Source organism: Bos indicus x Bos taurus, chromosome 3 (assembly GCF_003369695.1).
Source record: "Bos indicus x Bos taurus breed Angus x Brahman F1 hybrid chromosome 3, Bos_hybrid_MaternalHap_v2.0, whole genome shotgun sequence".
In the NCBI taxonomy this organism is placed as follows: domain Eukaryota; kingdom Metazoa; phylum Chordata; class Mammalia; order Artiodactyla; family Bovidae; genus Bos; species Bos indicus x Bos taurus.
The window spans coordinates 17,632,519-17,642,471 of NC_040078.1; the positions used below are offsets into that span (position 1 = coordinate 17,632,519).

General features: G+C 39.3%; 1 long non-coding RNA gene across 1 annotated transcript; it reads left to right on the forward strand.

Annotated features, from left to right (window-relative positions):
* The first annotated feature begins 3,295 nt into the window (after positions 1-3,295).
* LOC113890441 lies at positions 3,296-4,700 on the forward strand. Its single transcript, XR_003510495.1, has 2 exons — positions 3,296-3,365; positions 4,101-4,700. It is a non-coding gene; the product is annotated as an uncharacterized LOC113890441 (long non-coding RNA).
* Positions 4,701-9,953: the final 5,253 nt, after the last annotated feature.

A 9,953-nucleotide genomic window follows, 5' to 3' on the forward strand; every position in this document is an offset into this window, starting at 1 on the left:
TTATCTGTAACTACATCAGCTAAAGGTAAACACTCTTAGCAAATTATTATATGTACTTCCTGTCTTTTCTTAAGTATATGTTAATCAAAATCTCATCATGCTTTACAAATGATTTTTAAATTATAATTTGAATATTTCTGATAGTATTAACTTTAATGATCTTAAGAATACATATATGCATGTATTGTAACTTATCCAATTCAGCAAGATTATGGAAGGATGGTGAAGAGTGAGCCTTACCTTCAGAAATAAAAGCAAAAAGGGAGAAATTCAAGGATACTTGTAGTTACTTCTCTACAAGCATTTGGAACATTACACCATAATTCTCATTTACTTATTTTTACTTCTCTATTTTATTGTAGAATCTTAATTATCAGAAATTATTTTGCTCACTAGTAAATAACATAAAGTAGTAAAATGTGGGATAAAATGTTAAAGCGAAAATTAGACAAAAAGTTTTAAAAATGTTCTTTCCTTTCATTTTTCTTATAATAACGATTCACAGTGAAACCCTCAGAAAGCTAGAGAATGGAGACAGTAGTCTTGTGGCAGCTGTTCATGTGGTTGATCTTGAGGAACTCTTGACTATTCAAGTTTACCACTGTAACCTATTATGTGACTGTGGCTGACATGTTGGGGGCACCATGTCTGTTGTGACTTTCGTGCTTTGTAATGATTTGTTCTCTTTTTAAGAGAGGTGTCCTCAATGGAATGTCTCCAGATGTGACCAAAGCTGGAGCACCTGGCACTGAAATCCCATTTGACCAGTTAATTCTCAAAATTTTTGATGACAGAAATCAGACATTTCTTTAAGGATTTATGTCTTAGATGTGATGTTAAACTATGGGAAGTAGTAACTGATCTGTTGAGTAAAGTTCCTTCTCTTTGTGTTCTGAAATGCTCTATATGATCCATTCAGTGATGGCATTGCTTGTAGAGATCTATTCTGAAGGTGCTGTAGTTAATGCCTCTGTCCCTGCATGGTCATGGCCAATGGTTAAAAGCTCTTCCTCACTGATAGGAGGAAAACAATTCAGGAGCCCCAACCAGTTCAACAGACGGGATGTGATGCTGTGTTGATTCAGTGATTCTTTACTTTCTGGAGCTTAGCTAGTGACTATTTCAGAGATTCCTCTTTCTCTTCCTCTTCTCCTCATTCTCATCTTCTTCCTCCTTTCCCATTTACAAAACCACATTCTTGAAAAGCTTCTTGATTATTTGATCAAAAGGAGGAAGGAGATTTAAGCAACATCACTTTAAATGCTTAATTTGCTATTAGTCAGCTCTACTGACTGCAGGCAGAATTTTTTTTAAATATGAAAGGACTAATCAGTAAATGTATTGCCAACATGTCAAGGTACCAAATTGGAGAGCAAAAGGTAATACGGCAAACTGAGGGGACTGGAGGGCTGAAGGAAAAGGCAGAATGAGCATGAAAATACATTGTAAAAATTACTGTCTTTTAAAGACCTAAGACATATGTGGAAAGAGTAGAATAAAGTAAATATATCAGATCAGCCCTAAGTTCATATTTTACCTAGATTTCAGACTTTTAGTGCTCTGACCCTCTCTCCCCTCCCAAACCTACTCTCAGTCACTTATTTGTGATGACATAGTCTTAAATGATATTAGACATTGACTTTGGGCTTCATACAATTTAAACTTGCTATCTGCTTATAGAATGTAAAGGACTTATTTCCTGAGAAAGGAATTTTCAGCACATGACAGTAGTCGAGGGGAGTGTTGGGGTCAGGTGAGATGGAACATCCTGATTCTATTAAAAATATGCTCCCACATTCTACAGTACCATAGCCAGCATTGTAACTTTTTTTGTAAACCAGACAGGGCCCCTCAGCAGCCAAGACCCATAACAAAATCTTCAAGCCCAAAGGGACAGAGGATAGTTTATATCCAAGACTAAAAGGGCAGAAATGAAATCTTTTGATAGAATTTAAGAACATAATAAGGCATTGCTTCCCAAATATTAGTCACTTTCTAAAGGCTTATTATATTTCTCATAATTACACACCACATATATCATAATATTAAAACGTTATTTTAAATTGACTTTAAACTAACTTTAAAATTTTTTAATTTAATAGGTCATAGGCAATACTGTGCATGAAATGGCAGATATATATATATATACACACACACACACCCACATGTGCATGCAGGCTAAGTCGCTTCCGTCCGGTCTGACTCTTTGTGACCCTATGGACTGTAGCCTGCCAGGCTCCTCTTCCCATGGGATTCTCCAGGTAAGGATACTAGACTGCAGTGATAACCATTTCCTTCTCCAGGAGATCTTCCCGACCCAGGGGTTGAACCCGTGTCTCTTATGTTTCCTGCATTAGCAGATGGATTCTTTACCACTAGCATTACCAGGAAGCCCATACTTCCCAGAGAGAGAGAGAGTGAAAAGGGGAGAGAGATGATGAAGACTGGCAACTTCAAAATCTGCAGATCCAAAAACCCTGGTGGAAGTCCATCAAGCAGGGGAATTGTCTCTTACCTGCTGGAGGGTCAGATGTTGTTCTATTTAGGCTTTCGGTAGATTGTTTGAGGCTTATCCACCTTACAGAGGCAACCTCCTTTACTCAGTCCACTGATGAATATTAATCTCATTCAAAAACATTCTTAGAGTAACACCCAGAATAATATTTGACCAAATATCTGGGCATAGGAATCTGCTTGGTTGATGTTCATTATTTGAAGGAGCAAAGCAGTGAAAGGAGGACCCTAGATGTCACCACTTTACTGAATGTGTCTAAGTATCAGGACGGGAAGGTTGGTGAGATGATCTTCAACCTGCACTCAGTCAATTTAGAAGATAGGAAACTTAGATTAGCAGGTCATGGATCAAGGGGAAAAGCATTATAAGAACTTGAAGTAAAGAGAAAGGCGTCACCAAGTAGCTAGGCTCTTTGCAACCCACTATGAACTGCAAAATGGCAACCAGTTCAAGTGGAACAAGGAAAGCAGTTTTATAATTCACAGAACATGAAAGATATCAAAGGGTCTTCATCCCCAAACAAAAAAGAGAGGCTTTGATTACAAGTTAGAGAACTCTGCAAATCCTTCCACTGCCCTAAACTGCTGTAACTGAGCGCTAAGGTAGGGACTATGAGTCATGAGAACATAATCCAGTGAGGAGATCCTGGGGCAGGACATTTCCTGATTTTGTAGTCCCTACCAAGTCAGTTATTAATGGATTTGCATTTTGGTTGGGAAATGATTGGATCAGCAAGTTTTGGCAGCTCCACTCCCCCCTGGGAGGGGCAGCAAGCCCCAATAAAGAGGCCCTCTGCTGTACCACCACCATTCTCCTGCTACTCAAATCCCAATAGACTGTGGAGAACCTGGTGAGTCTGATTCTTCAGTTCTGCTTTGTTCGTGGGCTTCTGGATGTTGAACTTATGCTGGAGACAGCAAATTTCATGGGTTCAAAGTTATAATCATGGGTTTAATAGTACTTACTGGATGGGAACTTGGAATTTGGGCAAAATCGTATGCTGTATTTATTAGGTTTCTTGTACAAAGATTGAATTCTTGTATTGAAAAAGACATTACTAAGAAGTCTTTGACATTAAGAGGTAAAGAAGAAAGTATTTTTTCCTTTATTGTTATTGTTTTGGTGTCCCTCTGTTGTGATTTCAGAGGCATTTATCCTAGAAAGTATGAGGCCCCTGTATCCTTCCTGGTGGCCCTTTGCTCTGTACACAAGTCATACTTCTGGGACCTCATGAGAGATCATGAAGATAGGAATTGCTTGTGAAGCTTGCCCAGGATTTTAGAACTTGTGATGACGTTTTTTGAAGATATTATTTTCATAAAACGAACCCAAAAGCCATTGCTTTATTCTTTAAAAACCAAGATATTTCCTTTGGAAAAATTATATGAGAAAAGGGAAGGTTTTCTCTGGGCTGATGATATAATTTCCTAAAAGGGAGAGAGAAGCCAGAAACTCATTAAAAGGGATTAAAGAGATTAAAGCACATTCTTAGAGTCTGGATACTATCAGATGGTATTACACAACTTTTGCCATGTCCTTCTATAGCAGTTCTTTCTTGTGAACACTGTCATGTAATTTCTTTCAGATTGTAAGACTCCAAAAAGATGTCTCAGCAGCAGCAGCAGTGCAAGCAGCCCTGCCAGCCACCTCCAGTAGTGTGCCCACCCAAGTGCCCTGAGCCATGCCCACCCAAGTGCCCTGAGCCATGCCCACCTCCAAAATGCCAAGAGAAATGCCCTCCTGTGCCGCCTCCCCAACAATGCCAGCAGAAGTGCCCACCCAAGTGCAAGTAAAAGCTTCAGCTTTTATCTGGATCAGAAAAGGATAAGGACAGTAGATTCACCTAGCTCCACAGCTTCACCTTCATCTTCTCTTCAAAGCCTATCATGAATACAGAAGAAGCTTCTCCATCCTTCAGCCAGCAATATGCCTGTGGCGATTTCTGACAGCCAGAGGTTTCCTTCCTGAGGCTGCTACACCACTTCCCTCTGGGAGGACAGCTGAGAAAGCATCACAGCTCTTCAGACGGAAGAGCAACAGCTCTCCTCCCAGATGTCATCAGGGAATTCACTCACTGTCTTCTGTGTCTCTCTGTCACCTGGGCAGGGGTTTCTACCAGCTGGGCAATTGTTACTTATCCTCCACTCTTGAATAAACTACAGTTCCTTTGTGTGATGTTAAAAAATGTTTTCTTTCTTTTAAAATCTGCTTTTAGTAATACCATATCATCATCTTGGTTTGTTCCTATCCTTCTTTGATGCCAAGGTTTAGGCTCTCATAAACAGAGTTGTCTAAATTTTGAGTCATAGAAAAGATTATTTCTATATAATTTAAAATCCCACCCTATTTTCTTAATGATCACTTCTTGATTGATTTGAGGTACAATTTATGCAATTACTCAGGATTTCAGTCCCTTTGCTAAAATGTGAGGAAAATCATAATTACATTGCAAACTTGTCTGAGGCATAAAACTTACATGACTGTTGTAATTTACTTGGCACAATGCCAACTAAACAAGCACATAAAGAGCACTTGGTGAAGCAGCAGATCAGCACTGTGCGCATCAGCACCCCGTCACCACCATCACCAGCATCACCACCACCACCAGGTCGACTACAGCAGCAAAGTGGTGCACATAGCCAGAAAGCAAGAAGCTTCTTAAACTCTACTACCCTTTCATATTCTGTTCTTTTCCTTTTATAATTTAACCTTATTTTAATGTGACAATACAGACAAACGTCCTTTGCAAATTAGTGAAATATTCTGCATAAAATTAAAGTAGTTCTGAAGACATGGGTAGTACAGGAGAATGGGAAATTAAAACAGTCCTTACCAGACAAGGTGCCACCTCATCTCCATGTGTAAAATCAGCTCCTCTTAATCGAAAAACTTATCAACCTCAAGGTTGTTTTATATTTTTTCAACTATGAAATTACTTTCCTGATTGTTTTGACCCCACCTTTAAAGAACATTGAGGTCGCAATGTTTACTTAGATTTACAAAGTCACTGCTGCTAGGTACCTTGTTTTCTAAGTGATTAGCTTAAGGGTCAATAAGCTGTGAAAAGGGATATGCTCTTTAAGCATTTTGGTCGTAAGTGTCCAGCAACAGAAGAGTTAATTCAGATCATATGCACACACACAAGCATACAACAGGCACACGCAAGCACCAGTATTATTCTTAAAAACAGTATTATTTTTAAAAGTTTTCTCATTAAATTATATTGTACCTAAACATATACAAAATCAAGAGGATCTTTGTCTCCTACATTCTTCACTTACAAATCTAGAAGTAAATGACTCTAAGATAATAGAGCTGCAGATGGAAAAAGATCCCCAGATTCCTGCTCAATCCTCATCAGACTATGACATGTGTGAGAAATAAACACTGATATTTTGAACCTGTCTCTACTATAGCTAGTATAATTTGACCTGACATAGAAATCCGTTCTCTGAGGTGGGATGCTCCTGTAATAAATCTTAAAATTATGGCATTGACTTAGAGACAGGGGGTGGTTGGCAAGGTAACTGGTATTGGAACCCACAAACATGGTGATGCATGTTATTCAATGGCAAAACATTTGAAATAATGATTGTCCATGGTAACTTAGGTGGTTAAGCATACGTTGGTTACTTGTTGAATTTACCAGGGTATTTTGATAGACAAATGTTCAGGAAATAATTGTCTGATTTGCAGGCCAGAATAAAAAAAAATGAAAAAAATTATAGCTTAGATAGTCAAAAGCTTGTTGAATTAGAAAACTCACCACTTGTAAAGCCCAAAGACAAAGAGATGAGATTAGAAGCAGTTTTGAATTTTACATCCACCTCCAGTTGACTATAATAACAGAGAAAAGAGGAAGAAGTTGTAGTCTTTCTACCTGTGTATCAGGGAACTGTGGAATAGTAGACTAAAGAGTTAAAACAGACAAATTACAGCTCAGTTATAGCTTATGCAAACAGAGCTTTTATTAAACAGACACTCCCAAGACATGGGAGCAGACCCACTCTGAAAGAGTTATCATAACTATTCCTCTTGGCTTCCCCCTTTTTGTAATTCCCATCTTTTCCTTTCTGGTTGTGCCCTGTACAAAGTGGGCTTTGTACCTGCTACCAATCAAGAAAGGGAATGTAAATGGACATACACTCAAGGTCTAGAGACAGTTTCAAGTTACATAACAACAGGCTCTGTTGTGTACGTCTTCCCATAATTCAGCCTGTTATCAGTCAGTTCAGTTCAGTAAAGTGGCTCAGTTGTGTCCGACTATTTGCGACCCCGTGAATCACAGCACGCCAGGCCTCCCTGTCCATCACCAACTCCCGGAGTTCACTGAGACTCACGTCCATAGAGTCAGTGATGCCATCCAGCCATCTCATCCTCTGTCGTCCCCTTCTCCTCTTGCCCCCAATCCCTCCCAGCATCAGAGTCTTTTCCAATGAGTCAACACTTCGCATGAGGTGGCCAAAGTACTGGAGTTTCAGCTTTAGCATCATTCCTTCCAAAGAAATCCCAGGGCTGATCTCCTTCAGAATGGACTGGTCAGTGTGTTATAATCAGATATATATCCACATAGAATATTTATAAATCCTTAATAGGCTCCTAGCTGCCTGAGGTTACTTGAGGAAGGCCCTGTGGTTAGTTTGTATCCACTGTGTGCCTAAGGAATGCCCAGGAGTTGATAAAATCTCTGTGGTTATTTTGTAGCATATCTGTGAGCTCCTTTGGGCATGTCTGGGATGGGGTTTTGGCAACCCACTCTGGTACTCTTGCCTGGAAAATCCCATGGATGGAAGAGCCTGGCAGGCTACAGTTCATGGGGTCACTACCAGTCGGATACAACTGAGCGACTTCACTTTCACTTTTCATTTTCATGCATTGGAGAAGGAAATGGCAACCCACTCCAGCATTCTTGCCTGGAGAATCCCAGGGAGGGGGGAGCCTGATGGGCTGCCGTCTGTGGGGTAGCACAGAGTCGGACACCACTGAAGCGACCTAGCAGCAGCAGCAGCAGGGATGGGGTTTAGAGATCAGCTTTCCTCCTTTTACCCTAGGTCACCCCTAGTTGTTGATGCCTAACTTCCTACCTAACAGCTCTATCATGTTCAGGTGAAAAGGCAGCAAAATAAATGAAGCCACAAAGTTACTTCTAGGAAGGGAACTGAGTGTGGTCCCTAGAACATAGAATGATTGGAGAAATGAAATATATCAGATGTTTAATAACTTTTTGAGGAAATTGATGACTAAATAAACTATGCCCCAAACTAAACAGACTGATTTTTCAGGAACAGAAACCACTTTCTAGCTCTCCGTTCCCCACTTGCCACACTACCCATTTCAGATGTGGTCAGTACAGCGACTGAAAGGAAATAACCGCTGAGATGGTTACAAGGTCCATAGAGAAGAATGGATGAGGGAAGTTCTCTCAGAGACTAGTATCAGAGCCTAATAGAGCAAGGAGGAAAAGGAACACAGAGATTCCCAAACTTTGTTATTCTGTTGTCTGGTCATTATTCTTTCACCTCCCCTGTCCCCAGTTTTATTAAGGCATAACTAAGATATTACACTGTACGTCTTCACCATGTATGGAGACCATGGCAGCTCACGCCAGTATTCTTGCCTGGAGAATTCCAAGGACAGAGGAGCCTGGTGGGCCATAGTCCTTGGGGTTGCAAAGAGTCGGACACAACTGAGTACCTTTCACTTCACTTCACTGTGTATAATGTGGTGATTTGACATATGTGCATTTTTTTGCGTTTACCACCATTGGGTTACTTAATGCATTAATCATCTCAATAATAACCATTAAGCATGTGGGTGTGTGGCGAGAATGCTTAAGGTTTACTGTTTTAGCAAGTTGCAAGTACAAAACAGTGTTATTAACTAGAGTCACTGTGCTGTACCTCAGACTTCCAGAGCTTATTCATCCTATGACTGAAGGGGTGTTGCCGTTCCCTAGGATCTCCACTTCTGCCCCACCCCTCAGTGCCTGCTAACCACCATTTTGCCCTCTGTTTCTGCGAGTTCTTTGAGTTTGGCAACACATTTCTAAATAACCAATGGGTTGAATGAGAAATAATAAATAAAATTAGAACATACTTTAGGAAAAATTAAAACAGCATACAATAACTTTAATGATACATGTAGTGCAAAATAAAAACAGAGAAATTTATGGCTGGAAACATCCATATTACAAAAGAGGAAAGATTTCATATCAATAACCTTTATAGACATACATGCATGTGTGTGAGTTTATGAAAAATAAAAAATTCTAACACTAAATACAGCAAAAATATAAGCAGTTGTTATTTCTTGGAGTTTAATGATGGTACTCTTTTTTTGAACAGCTTTATGCTTTCCTGATTATATATATTGTGATGTAGTTTCATTTTTACAACTATTCATCATTATATTTAAAAAGTATACAGCAGTCAGTGAAGATGTTGCTGAGCTAGAGGAATATGCTACGTCCCAGCTTCTGGAACATAATTTCTGGTGACTGTTTCAAGTGTCTTTCCTCTTCTTTCTCATTCTCCACTTCTTCCTCCTTTCACATTACAAAGTCACGTTCTTGTAAAGCTTCCTGATTATTTGACCAAGACAAGTTGGTTGAGAAATTCTTCCTACTGATTGCAGGAAGAATTTAAAAGAATATTAAAAGTTATTTTTAAAAGCATTGACAACCTGTCAATGTACCGTGTTGGACAGTTAAGAGGTATACATTGGGAGTGAAGGGTAATATAGCCAGATAAGGGGTCTAGAGGGTTGAAGGAGAAGACAGAGAATAAGCAAATTGAAACAGAATTTTAAAATCACTGTCTTTTAAAGATCAAAAGCATGTTTGGAAAGAGTTGACAAAAGCAAATGTATCAGATCAGTCCTAAGTTCATATTTCACCTAGATTTCAGAACTTTAGTGCTCTGACCCTCTTATCTCTCCCAAACCTCTCTATTATTTATATCTTAAATGGTATTTTATATTTATTTTTCCTCTCAAAGAATTCAAACCTGATACTTATGGAATAAAAGAGTTTTAAATCCTGACAAAAGAATTTTAAGAACATGATAGCCGTCTAAGGAAGTGTTTGGGTCAGATGAGATGGGACATCCTGATTCATTGAGAATATATTTCCACATTCTACAGTAACATAAAGCTAGCATTGTAAATTTATTCCTAAATCAGACAGGGCCCTTTCACCAGCCACGGCTCACAAGACACAGCTTCAGTGACCAAGGGGACGGCACAGAAAAGAGTATAACTCATGTCCAGGATAGAAGATAGGAACTATAGAAGAACTGTTGACTGCTAAATCTGCGAAAAGCACAAATGAAATCTTTGCCAGGGTTGGAGAACATACTAGGGCATTGTTTCCTCAACTTCAGTCATTCCCTAAAAGTTCATTTTATTTGTCCTAATTACACATCTCAAGTATCATATAATG